Source organism: Mytilus californianus, unplaced genomic scaffold, assembly GCF_021869535.1.
Source record: "Mytilus californianus isolate M0D057914Y unplaced genomic scaffold, xbMytCali1.0.p SCAF_9, whole genome shotgun sequence".
NCBI lineage: Eukaryota > Metazoa > Mollusca > Bivalvia > Mytilida > Mytilidae > Mytilus > Mytilus californianus.
In genome coordinates this window covers 39,029,982-39,042,475 of record NW_026262745.1, presented here as the reverse complement: position 1 = coordinate 39,042,475, position 12,494 = coordinate 39,029,982, and positions in this window count along the sequence as shown.

The following is a 12,494-nucleotide window of genomic DNA, read 5'->3' as shown; positions in this document are numbered from 1 at the left end:
GTATGTTAATATTATCATGCAGTTGAATCGATAAGAAGAGGAAGAAAACCAACCTAATGTGTTACACCACTGCACTAGGTTAAGGGTGGGTTGGGCACCCGCAAACATGTTTAACCCCACATTATTTGTATGTGTCTCTCCCAAAGTCAGGAGCCTTTAATTCAGTGGCTGTCATTTGTTGCTGTGTACCATATTTGTTTTGTGCATAAATCAGGCCGTTAGAACTGTTTTACATTTTGTCATTTCATGGCCTTTTATAGCTTGCTATGAGGTATTGTTTTGCTCATTGTTGAAGACTGTACGGTGACCTATATATGTCAACTTCTACTTCATTTGGTCTTTGGTGAAAAGTTGCCTCATTGGCAACCATACCCCATCTTTTTATTTTTACATTATGGTAGTAGTTGCAAGCTTTATTGCGTTTTCAATTTGATATACCAGCCAATGTTTCCATCTCATAACTGAACTAATGTACATTTTTAGTGAATACCAAATATTTCTCTGGTATACATCCATATTTTTTTTATCAATTTTAAAACTATTGCACAAACATCTCATTCATTTAAGATACATATTAATAAAATTCTTGACAATTGTATTTGTATGTGCATTTTTCCCATACAAGACAATATAAAATTCAACATTTGTATTGAACCAACTAAGGGCTCATTGAGGGCATGATTAAAGATGTAACACTACACAAAGAAGTGAATATTATTATCCATAAAAACACACGTCATTTTTTTATCATTAATGGTTTCAGATTTAAAAACTTGCATTTTTCTCAAAGGAATTTGACAACAAAAGAGAGGCGAAAGATACCAAAGGACATTCAAACTCATAAGTCTACAATAATTCAGTGAACACCATGGCTAAAAAGAAAATGACAAAAATACAAACAACAGCATACAAAACACAACATAGAAAACTGATGACAGAGCGACAGATGCCAATTCCAAGTAATGTAATAAACTCAAATAAACCTTTAGCCAAGATGAGCTTGAAACTGCTTTGAATAAATCATATTTCATTCAAATTCATAAATGAAACGATAATTATAAGCCTTAATATTTGTTTTCCAGTATCTCTAATTTCTGTTCTTTATTGAAATATGAACATGATCAATGTATTTTACTGAAGCATTTCATAACAAATTTTCTTGCACAGTTAATATTATGATATTTAGGTCTGAAGACTATCTCAAGATGATATTTTGGTCTATAAACTATCCTTAGATGATATTTATGTTTGTAAGACTATCATTGGATGATATTTAGGTCCTTAGACTATCCTAAGATGATATTTATGTCTGTAAGAGTATCCATAGATTATATTTAGATCTGTAGACTATCCTTGGATGATATTTAGGTCCGTAGACTATCCTTAGATGATATTTATGTCTGTAAGACTATCCTTGGAAGATATTTTTGTCTGTAAGACTATCCTTAGATGATATTTATGTCTGTAGAATATATTTAGATGATATTTATGTCTGTTAGAGTATTCTCGGAAGATATTTTGTCTGTAAGACTATTCTTAGATGATATTTATGTCTGCAGACCATCCTTAGATGATATTTATGTCTGTAAGAGTATCCATAGATTATATTTAGATCTGTAGACTATCCTTGGATGATATTTAGGTCCGTAGACTATCCTTAGATGATATTTATGTCTGTAAGACTATCCTTGGAAGATATTTTTGTCTGTAACACTATCCTTAGATGATATTTATGTCTGTAGAATATATTTAGATGATATTTATGTCTGTTAGACTATTCTCGGAAGATATTTTGTCTGTAAGACTATTCTTAGATGATATTTATGTCTGCAGACTATCCTTAGATGATATGTATGTCTGTAAAAGACTATCCTTAGATGATATTTAGGTCTGAAGACTATCCTTCTTCTGTGAGAAATTTCAATAATTTTCCAATATCCAAAAATGTCTGTACAAGCTGTTTTCTATCATCTTTTCTAAGTATGTTATATTCTCTAGTGTGTGTCACAGTTGCTCCTTTGTTGAGTAAATATCCATTACACAAATTGTCATAATACTCATTCTGTGGCTCAAAAGATGTCAATGTCACCTGAAAAATATAACATTATTCCTGTGAAACTGACAGACAAACATGTCAAGGTATAAATATCTGCACATCATACTTAAGTAGACAAGTTTCCGATTTCCTTTTTATGAATGAACTGCCGTGGTTGACATGAGATCATTCAGGGGAAAATACATCATAAGATTTTTGTGACATTAGGATATTTGCTTTGTGATGTCAAAATTTTTACGGGAACATGCACTAATTTCATATATTTTACCAAATATGAAAGCTAGAAGACAACTCTGCTCTGAGGAGTTGTGTTAAAAAATTTTAAATGGAAGGACTAAACATATTCTTATGTTCCTCAAAATTTTCCGGGAAAAGACCCAATAAAAATTGATAGACATAGAGTTTCAAAGTCACAGACCTCAAGCTAAGGTTTAACACAAACTCAAATGAGGCTACTCAAGCAATCATAAACACTTGTTTATATCAAATTTTAGAATCTTGTGAAAAGGGACTTTACAATAACCTTTTCTTCTGTGAAAAATCCAGCTCAATCTTCATTCTGATCACTCAACACTTATATATATATAATACTAAGATTCCACTTATTTTCACAAATTTGGAATCATATTTATATTCTTTATGATACAGTACAAGTCAATCCAAAACATAACCATAATATTGCCAGCAAAAATGTAAAATGCACACCTAGAAATATGTAAGTGAACATGAAGTTAGAAAATAGTAAATCTCAGAACACAGGACAAACAACTCCAAATACAGTATATGACTAAACAACATGCAATATGAATAGTTTTGAGTATAAACCTATGGCAGACAGATAAACATGATGAAAGAATAAATACATTGATACACTCTTTTCAGTTTGGCGGTATGTGACCAGCTGAGAAGGTACTTTTTTTTAAAATCATATATTTTTGACAATATAATAAATACATACATTTGTTCCTTGTACAATAAATCCATACATTCCATTATTTCCAAAGACTGAAAATGGTAAGATACACAGAAACTGTCCACAGTGTTGACCTATGAGAGATGATTCAATTTGTCGGGAATAAGATGTTCTCTGCAAACCCCTTAAATTTCTGACTTGTTCAAGGTTCTCATCTTGTTTGCATTGCTTCACCTGAGGTAAAAAAGAAATGTGTAAATTTTCTAGAAACAAACATGAAAGGCAAGCATAACCTTTCAATAAATGTTGAAATTTTGTTTTAGTTATAATTGTATTTATTACATTTTCATGAAATTATATAAGGATTGTATTTGATAGACATGATAGATTAAGAATATTATTTTTATTTTCTAAATTTAAGCAAGGGCCAAAAAAATGGCCATCACTCCTTCTCCTTTATTAGAAACACAGTCATTTATGCTTTTCTGATTAAAGAAATGTGCAAGCTTGATCAAATTCAAAGATATAGGAGAAGTTTTTGATATAAGAATAAATGGGGAATGTGTCCATGGGACACAGATGATGCCACCACTTACATATAATGTTAATAAAATGCTTCGCTGGGCGCAGCTTGATACGACCGCAGAGGTCGAACCCTGAACAGTTGGGGCAAGTATGGACACAACATTCAAGCTTGATACAGCTCTGAATTTGGATTGTTATTAAATATTTGACACAGCATAGGTTTCTGACACAGAAAGAATGTGGTCTAAGAACTTCAATTTTTTTAATTTACCTATTATGGTCCAATGTCCAAAATCAAAATACATGGTTAGATTCAGCATATCAAAGAACCCCATATATTCAATTTTTGTTGAAATCAAACAAAGTTTAATTTTGGACCCCAACTTGGACAAACTTGAAAACTGGTCCCATAATCAAAAATCTAAACACATGTTTAGATTCAGCATATCAAAGTACCCGAAGAATTCAATTTTTGTTAAAATCAAACTAAGTTTAATTTTGGACCCTTTGGACCTTAATGTAGACCAATTTAAAAAACGGGACCCAAAATTAAAAATCTAAATACACCGTTAGATTCGGCATATCAAAGAACCCCAATAATTCAATTTTTGATGAAATCAAACAAAGTTTAATTTTGGACCCTTTTGACCTCAATATGAACCAATTTGATAGCGGGCCCACAAATAAAAAATCTAAATACATGGTAAGATTCAGCATATCAAAGAACCCCATATATTCAATTTTTGTTGAAATCAAACAAAGTTTAATTTTGGACCCCAATTTGGACCAACTTGAAAACTGGGCCAAAAATCTAAAATCTAAATACATGTTTAGATTCAGCATATCAAAGAACCCCATATATTCAATTTTTGTTGAAATCAAACAAGGTTTAATTTTGGACCCCAACTTGGACAAACTTGAAAACTGGTCCCATAATCAAAAATCTAAACACATGTTTAGATTCAGCATATCAAAGTACCCGAAGAATTCAATTTTTGTTAAAATCAAACTAAGTTTAATTTTGGACCCTTTGGACCTTAATGTAGACCAATTTAAAAAACGGGACCCAAAATTAAAAATCTAAATACACGGTTAGATTTGGCATATCAAAGAACCCCAATAATTCAATTTTTGATGAAATCAAAGAAAGTTTAATTTTGGACCCTTTTGACCTCAATATGAACCAATTTGATAGCGGGCCCACAAATAAAAAATCTAAATACATGGTAAGATTCAGCATATCAAAGAACCCCATATATTCAATTTTTGTTGAAATCAAACAAAGTTTAATTTTGGACCCCAATTTGGACCAACTTGAAAACTGGGCCAAAAATCTAAAATCTAAATACATGTTTAGATTCAGCATATCAAAGAACCCCATATATTCAATTTTTGTTGAAATCAAACAAAGTTTAATTTTGGACCCCAACTTGGATGAACTTGAAAACTGGGTCCATAATCAAAAATCTAAACACATGTTTAGATTCAGCATATCAAAGAACCCTAAGAATTCAATTTTTGTTAAAATCAAACTAAGTTTAATTTTGGACCCTTTGGACCTTAATGTAGACCAATTTAAAAAACGGGACCCAAAATTAAAAATCTAAATACACCGTTAGATTCGGCATATCAAAGAACCCCAATATTTCAATTTTTGATGAAATCAAACAAAGTTTAATTTTGGACCCTTTGGACCTCAATGTGGACCAATTTAAAAACGGGGCCCAAAATCCAAAAACTTAATACACGGTTAGATTCAGCATATTAAAGAACCCCAAGAATTCAAGAATAAAACCCCATTGAAATTGATCAAGAAATAAGCAATTTATACGAAGTATCTTCTTTTGCACAATACTGTGTAATTGAATATTTCTTGCTATTGCGCAATACTGTACAATTGACAATTTCTTGCTATTGCGCAATATTGTGCTATTGGATATTTCTTGCTATTGCGCAATACTGTTAAATTGAAGATTTCTTGCTATTGCGCAATACTGTGCAATTGAAGATTTCTTGCTATTGTGCAATACTGTGCAATTGAAAATTTCTTACTATAGCACAATACTTATTATATAATAATTTACACATCCTGTTTGGTGTGTATCTCCTACCATATCATTATTATTTGCTTTTAAATATAAATCAGAAATAACCAACTTAAAATGGAAAATTTTAAAAGAAAAAAAAAAGGAAAAAAAGAAAAAAAAAAAAAAAAAAAAATCCCCCCCCCCCAAATTTTTTGAACCCCTTATGATTCATCCCCCCCAAACTCAATCCCAGCCTTCCCTTTGTGGTATGGTACCTTGCAGTACAATTTCAGAGAGATCCATACACTTGAACACAAGTTATTGTCTGGAAACTAGAAAAATGCTTATTTTTGGCCCCTTTTTGGCCCCCAATTCCTAAACGTTTCGGGCAATTACCCCCAAACTCAATTCCAGCTTTCCCTTTGTGATATGGAACCTTGTAGTACAATTTCAGAAATATCCAAACACTTACACACAAGTTATTGTCATGAAACTAGAAAAATGCTTGTTTTTTGCCCCTTTTTTGGCCCCTAATTCCTAAAATTTTGAGGCAATTACCCCCAAAATCAATTACAGCCTTCCCTTTGTGATATGGAACCTTGTGGTACAATGTCAGAGAGATCCATACACTTACACACAAGTTATTGTCTGAAAGTTACAAAAATGCTTATTTTTGGCCCCTTTTTGGCCCCTAATTCCTTAACTGTTGGTACCATAACCCCCAAAATCAATCCCAACCTTCCTTTCGTGGTATTGAACCTTATGGTGAAATTTCATGGAGATCCATTCACTTAAACTAAAGTTAGAGTGCGAAAACCAATGTGTCTTCGGACGACGCCGGACGACGACGACGCCGGACGACGACGACGACGCCAACGTCATACCAATATACGACCAAAAAATTTTTAATTTTTGCGGTCGTATAAAAAGGGACATAACTCAAGAACTGTTAAAGTGATGCTACCCAAATTTGTACTTGATCTGAGTTTTGTGGTAATAAGCATGTGTATACGTTTCATAACATTTAATTGAGGCAAACTTAAGTTAGAGAACGGAAACAAAAAATTCAGCAATTTTTCCATTTGTAAAGGGGCATAACTCTAGAACAGTAAAAGTGATGCCACCAATATTCAAACTTGATCTATGTTTTGTAGTAATAAGCATTGTGTATAAGTTTCATAACATCTGGTTGAGGCAAACTAAAGTTAGAGAACGGAAACCAATTTTAGGACGTACAGGGGTAAAACTTAATGCCCCCTCCGCTACGGCGGGGGCATAAAATGTAATCACAATGATCCACAGACAATTGAATTAACATTTATAAGAGCATATGATTAAATAAGAATAGAGTTTTCACAGTGTACAATGTATGTTGGAAGCTATTTTTTAATGTCTTTAGTGTACAAAAAATTTAATTATGCATGTGTTATACTGTTACACCTCTGCTTAGTTTGGATTCATTTGGCATATTAGAGAAGATGTCATGACAAACCAGTTAATAGAAATATAGACAAAATTATCACATCTATTTTTACCGTTATAATAGCACAAATCTTCTCTAAACCAGTATCTGTAGGATGGCATATAATTGCATCTGGAATGGCAACTAAATCTCTTCCACAAATGGTCAATGGATATTTTGGAACACTACTCCTACAAAGAAAGACACATGTACATGTACCTGTAGTAACATGTTAATCTGGTCATTTGCAAATCTTATTCTTAATCAATGCCTTTATTGTATTCGGTTCATAAAAGAGTTAAAGTTCACTAATTTAACTTTTATCTTAATCTTAGTTATCATTCATTCTAATGCAATTTTTATGTAACCACTTTTTTCATTGGCTAAAAGTTGCCGTTAAATCCACAGTTGACCAGTCGTAACTAAGGAGGGACCCGCCATTTTGAATTGATTGATTCTACAATATAATCCCAAATTAAATAACATCAATCTCAAAATCGCTGTTTTAATGTGATTTCATCCAAATTTGAATCGTAGAGGTAACGTAATAACCTCCAGTTTGTAAGTTTTCATTTGTATGACGTCACGTTTAGCCATAACGTCTTTGTGCAAAAATCATTCATAAAGTTTCGCGGATTTTTTTTTATTTCAAATTTATACATTTTTTCAAGCTCTAACGTATTATTTCTTTTTGTAATGCACTAGAATCGGAATAACAGTACTGTAGTTGAAGAGTTGCCACCGTCAATTTTGATTTGACGGTTGCAAATTGACGTTTTACTGTCTCAGCTACGCGTCGCCAGTAAAACTGCATTTGCGACCGTCAAATCGGCAATTGACAGTGGCAACTCTTCAACTACAGTACTGTTATTCCTTAAATATAAAGTCTGTAAAGTTTCAAATGTCTAACAACAAAAGTAAAGTAGCAAAGAGTTCAAGTGTATAATGGAGGTTACACACCTGTTTACCATTTTCTGCAATGTTTGGTGCTTGTATATTATATATACCATATATACAAAGTCCATTTGGTAATCTGGACAAAATATGATGCAGTCATGACAGTGTTTACATTTTAATGTATAGGATATACATGTATATAAACAGAATGTTCTGTTGGCATGCATTTTTAAAACTAAATTAAACTACCAGAACACAATTGTTAACTCAGCATGCTCTTTGACTATTTCCAAATTTGAGGTTTTGTCTCCTTGAAACTAAACATGTTTGACTGCTTACATATATGAGCTGTATCGAATAGAAATGTACCTTATGCAAGTGCACTATATATACATATACATGTATATGACTTTCAGTGTTCTCCCCAGGATTTTTGGATAGCACCAGGGTAACGCGTGTGGACTGCTTGGTGAAATGATTCATACAATCAGTTGTGTCGCGCCGCGTCACGTCGTTAGCTATATTTCTAGTAACTGTAGTTTTTATGTCTCCTGTTTTGTTTTAATACTGTGGTACTGTATTATGTAGACATTGAAAATTATTGGTAAAAAAGAAGTAAATCAATAAACAGTTTGACATGTATACTTTAATATTTTTCAAAAATAAATAAAACATGATACATTACAAAATATTCATCTAAATTTAAAGTTATTAAATCTTTTATAAAATCAATGATCAATAAGAAAAAATTATCATTCAAAAGAGAACAAAAATTTTCAATTTAATAAACTTTCTTATTTCTAGAATGAAAGATGTTGTATTGTGAAAGGATTCCTGTCATAAGGAGATATAAAATTAACAAGAATAAATATTGTATTATTATTTGAACCAGTTTCTATCTTAAATTTTAATAAACAGAAATTTTTCATAAATTTCAAAGCATTTTGCCTTAGATTTCATGTAAATATTAACTTTTCTTGTCTTTAGTGATAATCAAACATAGATACAGACTTAATACTGCATTGAAATCTAAATCTTTTTTTGTCATGATCCATTTAAAAAGAATTCCTAAATCTATAAATTTATCCTAGTTCTATAGATCTATAAGTAACCCTATTCAATGTCAACAACTAAGTCTCCCTATTTTCCCGCCTAAATGACAGGAAGAAGTTATAAATAGATTTAACATGTGCTTATGGATAAAATTTGCAAATCACTTCTGTTATTCATTACTTATCATATGGATATAGATATCCAGTTTGAAGGTACAGTCATGCATTTTATTTATAAAATAGAATAGATTGCAGTTAATTGTAAATAATCTTGGGTATTCTATGTGAACTAACTGGGTCATGTGATCCGTCCCCTTTGAATTACTTGTTGACAGATACTATGATAGTTTGAAACCGGAATATCATGCAATATAAACTATGTCAAAATTAAAGATAATTTGGCCATGGTTTAATCAGACATTTAATACTATTATATAAGTATTGAGAAGTGTATAATGGTCAATTATACGTAATGAGCCAATTTTATAATGTACAAAATGTGTACCGTCCTGTGTACAACTATCGGGTCAACACGGTTTGTGTACAAAGTATTTGCCGACTTGTCAGGTGGTGAGTGAAGCCATAAAATAGTTATCTACGATCATAAAGTTATGACCTCTTAATTAAAACACAAAAGAATCATTTTACAAGTGTTAATTACATCGATTAAATCCAATCAACAAAGGTTAACCTCATAAAGGTAAATCAATCACGTGGTGTAAACAATCTGAACTGGTTTGAACTGGTCAAATTTCACCTGGAATTTTATACCGCATGGAAAAGATTTAACAAGTCGTTTAAAACTTTACCGATTTTCGATTTTTTAACTAAAAATTTTAGCACCGGAGAAATATAATACATCACGGTAAGAACGATACCACCACGGTAAAAAAATATACATCGCGGGCCTGCGGTCCTTTAAAGCCTTGGGGAGAACACTGACTTTGATTGATTTTGGAATATTCAAAAACGAAATAAAAGATGAATTTTGGTGTGTTTTGTAGATTTCTTATTACAGCTCAATTTTAAAACAGTTACAGACTTTTCATAGAGATTTTGTCAGCCCGAAATAGGTTAATAGGTGTATTGATATTCATTTGCATAAGGTTGATTTCTATCAGACATAACTCATATATTGATTACTCACACAATATTCAAGCTAAAAACTCTTGCAAAATTCACAAACAGTTCTTGAAACATTCCATCTGACACTCCTTGCAATATGTCATTTTTTTGTCTTTCAACCATAAATGAAAGTTGCCAAATGAAATTCTTAAGGCATGAAGACAACTCTCTGCAAATTCTACAAAATAAAATAAAATAAGAAAGTAATACAAAGCTTTAATAATGGAAACTCAGCATAATATCAACAAAACATGTCTACATAGAAAAGGTGAACAAGTATTTTTTTTATATAGCAGGCATTGACTAAGTACAGAAATGTAATTTGCAGGATACAGAAAACAGAAAGACACAGAAAGGTGGAGGATTCTTGTCTTATTCGGATGAAAAAATTCCAATAAATGCTGTTTTCTACCATTTTAATTCAGTTCTTCATAGATTGGAAACTGTAAAGGAAAAAATTAGCACACAAGTTATTGTCCAGTAATTATATCAGTACAAACAACAGCTTAACCTCTCTTTCATTTTTTTTATATTTTATAATTAAAAAGCAATCTGCATAGTTTATATATATATATATATATATATATATATATATATATATATATATATATATATATATATATATATATATAAACTATGCAGATTGCTTTTTAATTATATATATATACATGTATGAAATATGGATATATCAGCATTTTTTGGTCAATACTACTTTAACTGTGATTGGTACCACTGGTCATGTTTGTACAGTTGCTTCAAACTTGACCTTAACACATAACATAACCAAAGCCATTTATGCCTAACATGAAGGTCAAAGTCATCTTATTCTAGTGTGTACTTTTATAAAATAAACATGATGCATCAAAAGACAAAAGAGCATTTTTCAATAATTTGTATTTACTTAGATATAAAAACTTAAGACAAAACTTAATCAAAGCCAACAATGCATAAAATGATGATCAACATCGTCTAATTTAAACGTGGACCTTCATCAACATGATCAATTATATTATTTAAACATGATGCATATATATGTACATGATGTAGCTTCTGACTATGAGTCACTCATTTTTCATGTCTATGAAGCAAAACTTTACCAAATTCATTAAATCATAAAATGAATGTAAAGGTCATCTAATTCTAACATAGGACTTAATTCAAACTTTAAGCTGAGATGAATGATCTAACGAAATAACTAAAGAAAGATCGGACAAAACCTCTGGGAAAGTAAAGATTTGATGAGAAATACAAAAATACTTCGATTAAGGTAGAGAAGGACACTGTAGGCCAAAAAAATCTAGCCAATGAACTTTCTTAAATTTCCCATATATTGTTCATTGGGGTGTACCTAACAAAATATCAAAATTTGAGAATAGGTTTCCAGGCTATTTTTAGAAATATTCTTTGAAAAAGTTACCTCCCTTTGCAGTCCTAAAAATGTCATTTTTTGGCCATTTTTAAGCTATAAAGGTACCTGCCAAAAATGGCATATTTATTTTTTTTGACTTTTTCTCAGAACAATATGATAAATGAATATTTTGAAATATTTTAGACATAATATTTAAAAAAAAAAAAATAATTTTTTCAAAATGGCTACCCTTTTTTGTAATATGCCTGTTGCCGTCTTGTGTAAAATTTTGCTAAAAAAATATTTTAAAAGTAAAAAAAAAAAAAATTGTGTCAATGAATTTTTTTTTTAAATTGGTATATAAAATACTTTATATCCATGCTACAAGTCATAAAAAAATAAAGATATGTTTCCAGGGAAAATAAAAAGTTACGGGGGTAGAATGACACCCTGTCACACTCCCTTTTATGCATATTTCATGAAAAATATCAAAATTTTTCACTTATTTTTTTAACTCTCTTAACTAAAGGTGGGATTATTTCTTAAATGAGCATTGGTTTTGCAGCATCCATGTCTTTGTAATATTATTTTGTCCTTTCAATTAACCTTAAAATAAAACGACATTTTTCCTGTACATTTTTCAATACAGACGTTCCTAAACAGTCCCGCTGCAAATGTTTACACCTGTCCTAAGTCAGGAATCTGATGTACAGTAGTTGTCGTCTGTTTATGTAGTTCATACATGTTTCTCATTTCTCGTTTTTATATAGATTAGACCGTTGGTTTTCCCGTTTGAATGGTTTTACACTAGTAATTTTTGGGGCCCTTTATAGCTTGCTGTTCGGTGTGAGCCAATGCTCCGTGTTGAAGGCCGTACCTTGACCTATAATGGTTTACTTTTATAAATTGTAACTTGGATGGAGAGTTGTCTCATTGGCACTCATACCACATCTTCCTATATCTACATAGACTGAATAGTGTGATGTTTGATCTGAATGATTGTTGTGAAAGTCTTGGAAGTGTAAAAATCAACATACTCATTAATCACTGTTCATGATTATAATGATGCAGCAAAAAAGAATATATATA